Here is a 10,976-nt window from a genome sequence, read left to right on the forward strand (position 1 = left end):
TGACTTTTTGCCTTGTACACCAGAGCTACTCTTCTTTTGGATGTTAATAGAAGGCACACAAAGATTAAAAACAGCGATGTGCCTCTGGGGATGTAATTGCTATGATACGTCATTCCTTGTATTTAATTACTGTGATTTCAGTTAATAGGTGCTAAAAGTGGCTTTTTCAACCACTTTCCAGATACATGCTGAGAGCTCATTTGGTTAAAACCTCAGAGTGTGCTTGTGGTTAAAATAGCATTATACATAATATATATATATATATATATATATATACACAATTATTAATATGAATAAAATATATTATTATTGTAGTATTATATCCTAATAATAAATGCAATAAGAGTAAAATATTCTCTGTCACAAGCAGCATGAGTGTGATGGAATATTAGTTCCTATTGTTGCAACTGGTTTGCATTGCAAACAATGCAAGCTTGGTGACAATCCACTGAGTCTGCCAAACGTGAACCCTGCAATGTGCTGACCTTATACAAACGTGACACTGTGAAACCGGTTCAGTTAAGAATATCAGTGTCAGGATGATTCACACCCATATGCATCAGAAAATGACAGTGGCTTATCTGCTTATTCTGTGATTTAATTAAGTCCAAACAAGATGTCAATGCATGACAAATCAACTTCAAAACTACTTTTCATTGAGTCATTGAAAAGGTTTGATAGTACAATAGCTTTATAATTATGTAAAATTATCTTTTTATATATTGCATTTCAGTGAATATGCTCACATCAAAGAACAAAAGGCTAGCCCTCTTAATGAACCCCATTGTGTAGAAACTATTATCTGTATTGCTTTTTCCTACTTTTTCTTAGTGGAAGGGCTAATTGCTGTAAATGAGTCCAGATCACTATATAAGAAAATGAGCTGAGCATGTTCGCATTTGGCTCTAATTATTTGTAAAAGAGGGTCCCAAGAGATCGAAACATAATGAGTTTAAGCCCTCCAGATCATGAAGAGCTGCCCAGCAACAGAGGAACCACTCTTTGAAGTCTTAGATTTCATGTCATCCGTGATGAATCATACCAATAATGTATGAGTGTTTAAGGTAAGATATTTCTGAGCACCAGCATCTGATTTGATCTTTGTTGGTGTACTTTAAAATGTTTATTTGTCAATTCTAGCAAGTATTCAGATTTGAAATTTACAGTCCAGGAAAATGTGTGGAAAATATTGATGACTCATCCTGCACTGCACAGATTTTTGTCCAATCAAATGCTCTCGAATAAGAATATCCCTCCCACTCACCTGTAACCAACTGACAAGCAGCAAATCATGATCATGTCTGTGATGTAACTAAAGCCTATTGGCTATTTAAAAAAGGGAAGGACCATTCAATATGCTCTGTCCAAACTTCATTTCAACATTTAGTCGACTTGAGTTGACCAACTCAAAAACATGTTACCATGTTCCATGTTACCACGTTAAACCATGTTAAACCTTAGTTATAAATCATTTTTTTATTGTTCCAGTTTTCCTATTGTTCCCAATTTCCTTGTGTCGCAAAGAGGACAAGTAAAACAATTTAAATAGGTATTACCTGTTTGCATCTGTTTTTTGTTTATTGTGTTTATTTTTTTCTCTTCACATGAATACCAGTGCTATTTTAGTATTATTTATAATAGTATTTATTGATATTTTGATTTAGCTTTTATTTTTATATTATCAGTTTTCATTTTAATTTTAGTTTAAGTTTTAGTAATGTTGTTGCTGTTTTTGTTTTAAAAAATATTTTGTTCAGATTTTTTTAAGTTTATGGTTTTCCTTTAATATTTATATTTTATAGTATAACTTAAAAAAAACAAAAAAACAAAACAAGACTCTTGCCAGTTCAAAGGGTAACTGAATCCAGTGGTAACTTTAAGCCGGTTTCATTTGTTAACATTAGTTAACTACATTAGTTAACATGAACTAACAATGAACAATACTTCTACAGCAGTTATCAATCTTAGTTATTGTTAATTTCTACATTTACTAATACATTATTAAAATCCATTAAAAGTTGTATTTGTAAACATTAGTCTGTGCACTGTGAACTAACATGAACATGAACATTTTTATTAACTAACATTAACAAAGGTTAATAAATGCTGTAGAGATATATTGATCATTGTTAGTTTATATTAGTTATGCATTAAATTTTAAAGTCCCCCTGTGGTGAAAATCAAGCTTTTAATGTTGTTTATATGTCTATGTGGTGTTTTTAATGCCCCTTAAGACAAACCATGTGCAAATTCATAAGTCAACACCATTGCTGAGTATTTTCTCCTTAAAACTGCAGTGAACCAAAGACAGAGTCAAAATTGCAGTTCGCTGGTGTTTCTGACATCACAAACTAACCAACGTCTGATGTAACCAATCACGTCAACATGTGATCGTCAACGAGTGGATCTCTGAGCTGGTGTGAGTGAGTGGAGGCGGGGCTAATTTGCATATTCATTGAACCGCATGTATTAAATGAGGCAAGGGTGTACATTCAATCTATTTTAAGGCATGAAGAAAATTTTTTTTGGTGATCGAATATGAGTTTTAAGGGATACAATTATTGACTAGGGGGAATAATGAGACCTTATTGAAATGTGTTACCAATCCAGTTAAGTAAGAAGTACTAGCTGTTTGCAGTGTTTGACCAATCAGTTAACACATGCACGTGAAATTAACATTAATTTATAAAAATACAAAGGGGAAACCAATTCTCCTGAATAATTTTGGATTGACTCGAGCATGTTCTATACTCAGTTCTCGGCAATCTAAACTAATTCTCAAATACACCCAAATAGGGCCTTAGTAAACTGAGTCTAAATGTAGTATAGATGTGAAATGTTACATTTGAAGACAGAATTTCACAGTTCTGGGTGAGGATATCATTACTGTTGAGAACACCCTTAACATACACTTACAGTAAATGAGTTTGCACAATTTTTAACGGTTAGGGGGAAATAAGCAGTTGTTCTTCTTTTGAAAAAAAAAAAAAGAAGAAGAATACATGCTTTATTCTAGAGATGAACAAGCCTTTAAGCAAGCATTAAAGTTTTACTGCAATTTTGAACCTTCCTTGAATCCATACCTCATTTCTTATTCCAGAGATTTCAGGTTGATGGGAATCGATAAGGTTAATCAGGGTAACCTTGGACATTTTTGCACTTCATATTTCTGCGATTTACTGTGATTGGGCAAAGTGTCACTACAACACTTCAGACAAACAAATGACACTTGACATGACATCCCACCAATAAAACAGTGATATTATCTTGGACTTGTGATTAAACAAATAATGTACACATTGGAGAATCAGATTACCAAATGTTTACTTTACCAAATTCCCCACTTGAACTAACCCTATGTCATATATATATATATATATATATATATATATATATATATATATATATATATATATGTAACGGAGGCCAGCTAGTAGTCGCTGTCCAAGTAAACCTCACTCCTCTGATCTCAATAGGCACCCTAGCACAGACGCTAGAGGCTGTAGTCTTTAGCCTGTAGGACACGGGTGGAGGGGTTATATATATATATATATATATATATATATATAAAACACTATGTCCAAAAATTGAGAAAAGTGATTAAAAATTAAAATAATTTCTTCATAGATTTAGTAAAGATCTTCAATGACCATGTTATTCAATATGATGAGTGTTTTTCTGCACAATTTAATTTATTTATTTTTTGTCTGAATACAGAGTAACAGTTCCTCAAATTCCCTCTGTCTGCTGCTATTTTTTTAAATGCTGGATCACCAATATGTCATACATTTTTAAACAGTAGCTCATGGTTGGTGTATCAGCTGATTTAAACTCATTTCACCATTTTTAAAAACGCCCAAGTGAAGGAGATAACTACAAGATGAGGCGGTCAACTGCAGTTAAACCTAGACCTCAAATCATATCTGTTTTGTCCAGTGAAAATAAAAAATGAAAGACAACCTCAGCCATATTTGTCTTCTGAATTTGTGAAAAGATGCTTATTGAATCAGAGCTAAGTCATGCTTTTCTTATAGGTTCGCATACTTCTTTAACAACTGTGTGTGTGAGTGTGTGTGTAATCAGGCCTCATGGCCAGCAGCCAGAGAGAGGAGGAAGCAGTCAGCGTTTTTCAGACATGAATGAGGCCCTGCTGGAAAGAGCTTCCTGTGTGGGGCTATAAAAACAACACGGCAGTGAAAAATGCCCACTGCTCCCACATTCCAGACCTTTCCAGGTACACACGCACAGGCTCGGCACAACTCCCCTCACCTTAAACGGACCACTGACAAGCAGCAGGGTATATTTCATGTTGAAATACTGATACATCTCATTAGTAAAGGGGCAACATGTTTGAAAGTTTTGATCAAAGTGGCCAGTGCGATTAAATACTGTTGTTGAAATACAGATAACAAGCTGCAATTGTTTTTATTGTGTTTTGGGGGATTTTTTAAGAATTGTATGAGGAATTGTCAGTGGTCTAGGGGTTTTCAAAGAAAAGGACATTTTTGATGTTCAGAGAAAAAAAAAGTCTAACAATGAAAAATAAATAATTATTATTAGTTCAGAAACAATAGTCTAAAAAAATATATATAAAAAAACATTTTTTCCAGAATTCTTTTAGACTGTTTTTCTCTGAACCTTTCAGTGAACCACCAAGTGTGTTACACAAAAACACACACACAAACAAACAAACCCTGGTTTAAGTATAATAGTGTTTTTCCAATTCACTTGAGAGTGGGCAGGTCGAGTTAATGGTCCGCTGTGCGCTGCCAGCATTACCTCATGGGATATCACAGCTTGTTATGCTTAAGGGCTGGTCACTGAAAAGTCAATTCTGACTACATTTTTGCTGCAAAGATACATAAACAAAGAGCTTGCTTGAATCGTCTGTATTTTTAATGTTTTTTATAGGTCTGGTTTTGAAACTGAACATTGATATTCATCTGGGATCAACATTAACTGAATGAAGCTGCCAAAACACAAAGAAAGTGGGCAAAAGGTGTTTGATGTGTGTGTGATTCACAACACAGAGACATGGTGCAGCACTGTCAGGGTCTTGTGACTTGTTTCAACCTTTATATTTTTTTGGATGAATCACAGGCAACAGTGAAGTTTGTAATAGCAGAAGTAACAAATTCCTTATTGATGGGAAAGAAACAGAAGCTAGTCTTTTCTTCCTTATTGTGACGTATATCCGAGTGAAATGGCTTCTCGAACAAGACAAAATGTAGGGCGGGATTTGTTTTGTCCATGGGGAATTAACTGGATGGTTGTCATGTGAGTGACAGTTGCCACCGCCCTCATGCCATTAAATGTCATCAGAGAAGAGATGCCTTTTCAAGAGAGAGAGAGGAAGCTATTTTGATTAAAGATTAAGGTAAAAATAATGATGAACACAAATAAATACTGCCATTTTCAATTGGAAAAAAATAAAAAAGAATTGTCCATTTTGATTTCATGGTGACCTTAAACTATTTTAAGTGAACTCTAGAACACCTGCACTTATAGGATTAGTTCACCCAAAAATGAAAATTATGTCATAAGTACCCTTACGGTACTTCAAACCTGTATTATCTTCTGTGGAATAGAAAAGAAGATATAATGAGGAATGTGCTTTACCCATATAATGAAAGTAAATTATCTGGGAGGATGTCACCACACTTCCTGTGACCACTAGTGTGTCTTAGGATGTATAACAGCTCATTTTACAGTATAACCTCATCAGACTGTGGTTTGGCTTTCTGGGAATTTCTATGGTCAAAACCAAGGATATGAACTACAAACACTGGAATGTGCAGTCATGCAGCTCTTAGGTGGGAAGTGCTTTTCTAGGGTTTTCCAGTAATGTCCAACCTGTAGGCTATAAGAATGGTGTGCAGTCCACTTCCCCTTAGCAGGTCAAGTGCACATCAAAGTCCTGTGATAGGAAACAGAAGTTCCTGGCACTGCTCAGGTATGCTGGGAAACTGTAGCACAGCATGCAATTGACCAATAAATACAGCAGCACGTCAGTCAACTCCTGCATAATTTAAGATCATCAGCACATTTTGTCAGTGAAATGAGCATGTTATTTTGATTAGCTTCATACATGCAATAAATTTGGATTTATTTCTTGAGCTTTTTCTTCTTTTTTCCAAATCCAAATCCAAACTTTATATTACTGCATATTATGCTCAACCAAAATGTAAAAGAATGTTCATTTTAAAGAAATATTTTTTTATTCAGCAAGAATTTCTATTTCAAATAAATGCTGTGCTTTTAATGAATGCTTTTGTACTTTCTATTCATCACAGAAACCAGTAACACTTTACAATAAAGTTTCATTTTAACTACTTTATAGTTAACAAGAACAAATAATGAAAAATACTACAGCATATTTTAATCTTAATGTTTATTTCAGCATTTACTAATACATTATTATAATCAAAAGTTATATTTGTTAACATTTTGTGAGCTACCATGAACAAACAATGAACGACATTAACAAATATGAATAAATACAGTAATAAATGTATTCCTCATTGTTAGATCATGTTAGTTAATACATTAACTAATGTAAACAAATGAGGGATTATTGTAAAGTGTTACCAAGAAACCTGAAAAAAGCATTACAGATTCCATAAAAATATTATGTTTTTTCAACATTGATAATAATATCTTAATAAAATCTTGAGCACTAAATCAGCATATTAGAATGATTTCTGAAGGATCATGAGACACTGAAGATGAAGACTGGAGTAATGATAATACAGCTTATATATTGATACCCTTTTTAATCTCCCCTAAGAGTATATTCTTTTACAGTAAATATATTCCTCATCAAGAAGTTGGATCTGAAATTGAGTTTAATACGTTAATACTTTAATACGGAGTCTCAGGACTCCGAATTATATATACAAGACCATAACACTGATAAGTGCAGTTAGGCATTATCAAGACATTCATGTCCTTGAGGTGAAATGATAACCATATCAACCATGTAACAAGGACAAAATATTCACTGCATTTGTGTTTCTCAAACAGGATTTGATAAGGTCTGGCATTAGCATTATAGAAAGCAATTTGCAAGTTAGACTTACTCAATAAGCTGCTATGAGATATAATGTCAAGCTGCACTGAGTTTAACATTCTTCAATTATTAGGGAGGAATTTTAATTTTGTTTTCAGATGTGTTTTCCTTCTGGCTCGTAGCAGCGGCATTCCTCAAGAGGGTGGAACTGAAATTGAGTTATACGTAAAAGGATCTCAGGACTCCAATTTAGTTATGAACTGGCGAAAACTCACTCTCATCACATGAGTTTTATGACTGCCCCGATCACAGAGGTTCCAGAATAAAAATCGTAATTATTTTTTTTTCTTTGCGAACGGCTATTATTATGATTCCTTAATATATTTCCCAATTATTTATATTACATTAGAATTTAAAGTGAATGTGGTAAGTATTCTTTAAATCTACTGATACCATATATTGTGATATCAACCCTCAATAAGTTCCTTTGGGAGGAACTTGTGTTCCTGCAGTTGCAAACATCTGGAATGCATTTCCTGTGAAGCCGTTTAAAGCCAGAGTTTAGTATTCTGGCACCTACAGCACTGCATGCCTCTCAAATGTGTTCTGTGGCAAGTGTTTAATATGTGTGTATATTAGTGCTGTCAAATCGATTAATCACGATTAATCATATCTATCATAAAAGTTTTTTGTTTATATATGTGTATTATACATATTCTTATATTTATATACAGTATATATTATATATATGTATATGTGTGTATACACATCCATATACTGTATGGATATGTATATATATACAGTCAAAAATTATTCAGATGCCAGATATATTTTTTTACTAGTGGGTGCAGGACATTATAGTTCATTTGTGTAAATAAAGTGAGGATAGCAAAAGTAAACTGTGATATATTATACCCAAAAATTCTTCATACAGTGGACTACCAGTAAAATTGATAACAAATTTGGGACCAAAATTTATTCAGCCACTTTGACCTGACCGTATTTTGCTTAAGTGTTTTTTCTTTAATTGCTAATGCGAACTTTTTACACCACAGACTGAACAAAATTAAGCATTGCTTGGTAATTGGTTGACCTAAATTGGTATTATCTAATTGTGTACTTCAATTTAACAGCTGACAGCTATTCAACCAATTAATTTGTGAGACAGCCAGGATGGATGGCCAAAACCAGTGAAATATCAACTGATTTGATAATTGTTTTTGTCATATTTTATTACCATTTTCTAAACTATAGTGAATAAACTATAATGTGAGAAATGTTGAAGGTGTCTGAATAAATTTTGGTCTGACTGTATGCGTGTATATATACAGACATGACAATAATATATATATACACATTATATAAACAATTTTTTTTAAGTTAGATGCAATTAATCAATTTGACAGCAGTAATATATATATATATATATATATACAGTGAGGAAAATAAGTATTTGAACACCCTGCTATTTTGCAAGTTCTCCCACTTAGAAATCATGGAGGGGTCTGAAATTGTCATCGTAGGTGCATGTCCACTGTGAGAGACGTAATCTTAAAAAAAAAAAATCCAGAAATCACAATGTATGATTTTTTAACTATTTATTTGTATGATACAGCTGCAAATAAGTATTTGAACACCTGAGAAAATCAATGTTAACATTTGGTACAGTAGCCTTTGTTTGCAATTACAGAGGTCAAACGTTTCCTTTTTTTTGTGATCAATTTTTTATTGGTTTTTCCATTTAGCCATTTAAAAAAAAAAACAAGCAAATGAACAAACAGATGTGGCAAGCATCAATTTAACAGTAATAGCAAGATTAACAGAGAAATTGACATGGTAGTGTAGCATAACAAATAAATAATAAATATGTAGCAATGGCAAAACTAACAAGCATAATGAAATCAAATAGACAGAGTATATGCAGTGAATACCACGTCCACCCACCCCCCCAGCCCCCAAACCCCCCACCCCACCCAACAGGACCCCAGGAGAGAAGAAAAGATGACTACAATAAAGATTTTAGCGTGGAGATGGCATCATCCCAACATGAGATGTTTTCAGGTTTGGCCAAGTGCAAGTTTGCTGCCCAACGTTCCATAATGGCGATATCCATGTAATCTAGCAGCCATTTATTTAAGGATAATAAATGAGGGGGTTTCCATCTACATGCTATCAGCCTTTTAGCCACAGTAAGTCCAGCCAAAAAAAGGCGTTTGGATTTAGCAGGTAGGTTCAAACCAGAAGAGTCATTCAATAATAAGAGGGTAGGCGAGTAAGGAATCTCCTGAGACAATAATGTGGACAATACACTACAAACATTTTTCCAGAAAGCCACAACACCTGGGCACTCCCAAACCATATGAAAAAAAGTGCCCAAACTCTTTTGCAAACACAGAGTACAATTAGGAGAGAGCAAAGCTTTAAATCTGAACAAACTGCGGGGTGTGAAATATGACCTGTGTATGAAGTTGTAATGAATCATTCGGTGGTTAAGGTTTCTGGAAGAGAAAGACAGATTATGCCAGATCAAGTGCCAGTCCAGATTATTATTATCAGATGGCAAATCCTGCTTCCAAACTCTATCAAGAGAGAGTGGTTTATTTGGTGCCTGCAACAAGACAGCATAAATAATAGAGACCAACCCCTTACCCCCGGTCAAAACCTTGTGAAAAGGATGTAAACCTAGTGTGCCATTCCAAGGAACCCCATAGGTGTGCATTGCTGTATGTAACTGAAGATAAAAGAAAAAGGAGGAACCGGGTAAATTAAAAATTTTCTTAACATCTAAGAATGAGCGGAGACCTTCAGCCCCAAAAATGTCAGATAGTGTAAATACACCATTATTTGCCCAACTAGAAAAGTATATAGGGCGTCCTCCCAGCTGGAGACGAGAGTTAAAGAAAATGGGTGACTGGAGATACCAATTTGGAGATATTTTACAATATTTTTCAGCAGCGTTCCAAGTGGAAATTAGCTCAGTGATAATAGGCCCAAATTTAACCTTAGATTGTTTAATAGAGATATTAGAGTAAATAAGATCTTGTAATCGGTGGGGCTTTACAATATTTTCCTCAATAGAACGCCAAGATACACAAGATGCCGTGTCAAACCAGGTGGAAAGAGGGCGTAACACAAAGGCCCAATGATATAATTGAAAGTTTGGGAGTCCTAAACCCCCAGACTTTTTTGGCCTTTGAAGGACAGAGATTTTAATTCTGGGTCTTTTACCCGCCCAAATAAATTTAGAAAGTAGTGAATGAATTTTTTTCCAATAACCTTTGGGAGGTGCCAGAGGAAGCATAGAACCAACAAAATTTATTCGAGAGAGAGTATTCATTTTAATCACTGAAATGCGGGAATGAAAAGACAAAGTTGGGGAGCTCCACTTTTGAAGACTATTTTCCACCTCGACAAGTACTTTATTGTAATTATTAGTCACTGTGGCTGACACTGTAGGGAAAATTGAGATTCCTAGATATTTAAACGTCTGAACAACTGGTATGTTCATTGTGGCAACGGTGGTAGGGGCCTGTCCAATAGAAGAATTCAGAGGTAATAATACAAATTTTTCCCAATTGATTTTATATCCTGAAACCTGACCAAAGTCCTTAAAAATATTTAAAAGGTGAGGAAGACTATGAGAAACATTATGAAGGAAAAGAAGGATATCGTCTGCATACAAAGATATAAAATGTTTGGTATTATGTATAACAATAGGGTTATGACTAACTGACTGCCGAACTGCCTGAGCAAGAGGCTCAAGAGATAAAACAAACAACAGAGGCGAAAGAGGACAACCCTGTCGAGATCCTCTAGATATGGGAAATTGCTTAGAACAGGTGATCCCTGTCAAAACCGTTGCAGTAGGATCATTATATAAAGTTTGAATCATAGATAAAAAGTTATGTCCAAAGCCCATATGATACAAAACCTGCCACAGAAAATGCCACTCAAGACGATCAAACGC

This window comes from Abramis brama (assembly GCF_963993115.1).
Source record: "Abramis brama genome assembly, chromosome: 5".
Lineage (NCBI taxonomy): Eukaryota > Metazoa > Chordata > Actinopteri > Cypriniformes > Leuciscidae > Abramis > Abramis brama.